Here is a 2,441-nt window from a genome sequence, read left to right on the forward strand (position 1 = left end):
AGGGAAGCTCACTTCTAGCAGGGAATGTGCACAGAGGGCTGGCGTTCAGATCTGACACCTTGCCGAAGATAAAGGCCCAAAACAGGGCCTGTGCCAGTAGATGTGTTGCCTCTGCAGATTATTCACTCACCTGCACAGTCTAGCCACTGAGGGACTCTGGACACAATATGACTCTCTCACCTGCTCTGGCGAGGAAGGTGCCCAAAATTCTGGAGCCCGAAATAGAGTCTGTCCCAGAATTTAGGTTGCTTCTTTCTGTCCTGAAGCTGTGTAGCTTCTGCGGTACACACTCTTGCCAGTGCAGACTGGAGCCCGAAGCTGGGTCCCTTCTCCAGGCTGCCCTCTAACTGGCAGTGGACTGGAGCAAAGATGGCACACCTTCCGGTTCAGGCCTGGAGACTGCTACCGAGCAGACACCCCTCCTCGGGCGGGGAAAGGCGTCGGATGACTGGAACCAGACACGGGATCTTTCCCAGAAGTTGTGACACTTCTCCAGTCCACCCTCTCCCCGGCAGTGCACTCGTTAGTTATTTTTCAACTTGAGACAAACTAGGGACATCTGAGAAGAGGGAACACCAATTGACACAATGTTCCCATCAGGTATACTAATAGGCAACCCTGGGGGGGGGGCATTTTCTCCAATGATGTGATGATTAATGGGCAAACTACCCTCGGGCAGGTGGTCCTGGGTTGTATTAAAAAGTGAGTGAGTTGAAAGAGCAAGCCTGTAAGCAGCCCTTCTCTGTGATCCACTCTAGTTTCTGCCTTGAGTTCCTGCCCTGAATTTCCTTTCCAGGATGGACTGCAAGTAGGCAGCTGAGATAATGACATTACCTTTCCATTCTTTTGTTGTCAGTGTTTTTTTGTTTTGTTTCACATCAACAGGAAGAAAACTAGAATAAGAAGTGATTTGAAAAATCCCCTAGCCTAGCAATTACATGCCGGAGACAAAACAGATATCAAAGAACACAGAGGTCTGAAACAAAAGTGTGTTCCATTCTCTTCTGTTATTCTGGGGGAGATTTGCCAGTTAAAGGAACAAGAGAGCAAGAGGCGAAAAGACACAGTCTTCGTGAGTGACTGTGTTACATGGATAGGAGCTTACCAAGAGAGAAGGGGACCCTAAGCAGCAGAGACAGAGACCTTAGTGAGCATCATTGTAACCAGGGAAAAGGAGTTTGTACCTCAGTGAACAATGACTCACGGGAAGGACCTAGGGATGAATCCTTGCAGTGTTAGTGAAGGATAAAGGTTTCGGAGAGGTTTTTGTTTTGTTTTTGCTGGGAATGAAATCCAAGAGTCTGCCTCGCTCAAGCCTTTGCTCAGGACTCTGCCCCTGAGCAGTGTCCCCAGGCCTTAGATGTGTTAGGTTGCCTTACGCAGGCTCACCTGTGAACTGATTCTTACTGATCACGACTCTCTCTCCTCTCTTGGTACGAGAGGGTACTCCACAAGGAAAACAACAAATGCCTTGCTTTTAGGCAGAGAAATGGAAGGCAGAGATCTCTTCTGTATCTGCCGACTCTTCAGAATTTGTAGGCAGCATAATCGTGTGGCATATCCTGGTCTGTTTAAGGTAAATAAGCTCCAGTTGCCCACTCACCCCAGAAGGAGAGTCGTATAGAGAGCATGCGTGGATCCCCACACCCACGGACTGGAACCACATGTGCAGAGTCTAGCCTGGATCTGTTGGACCTCATATGCCCGCCCCCCCCAGCCTAGACATCTTGCTGTTATTTCTTCTTCAGAATCACTGTAGCAATGGCTGATTCATCTGTGAGGTGCAGGAAGTGTGTGTCTTGATTTGCAGTGGTACTGAGGAGGAACCAGAGATGTTTATCCAGAGTCTCAGATTTCGACACTCCGGGAATGCAATTGCGGTCACCTTTACACGGAAGGCTGATTTCCCATGTTTTCTCCACACCAGAGGAAAACACTGTCCCAGTAGAGGGTCCTGAAGTGCTGACTGAAACTCGGCCAGACAACCGGTCTGAGTTTGGTTCAGCTCCCTTGAATGGATTCAGGCTGGTCATGGGTGAAAATGCAATAGAGTTGCCATGACTGACCAGAAGAGGAGTTGAGTTTCGTCATGTGGGACAGCACATCTGTCATGCACTTGTAGAAAGTTATACACTGAGCCAGATGCAGTCCTGTGGTAATGGCTTTGATAAAGGACACAAGGACAAAAATGTACTCTGTCTCCTTTGTGCTCAGGAGTGAACTACAAAGTCTGTGCTCAGGACCCAGGAAGTCATTTGACCTTGAGAAGCTTCTAGACCCCCTGAAAGCAACAACAACACACTCACCCTGTCTCCTTCAGCCCCCGTGGCTGGGTCCAGGCTCCAGATCCCCAGTGCCCATCACCTCCACCATTGGAGGCTTGTGGTTGGGGTCAAAGAGCTAGACCAGGAAGTGGCCTGGATGCTGGCCCCTGGGTGGTG

Source organism: Mus pahari, chromosome 13, assembly GCF_900095145.1.
Source record: "Mus pahari chromosome 13, PAHARI_EIJ_v1.1, whole genome shotgun sequence".
Classification (NCBI taxonomy): Eukaryota; Metazoa; Chordata; class Mammalia; order Rodentia; family Muridae; genus Mus; species Mus pahari.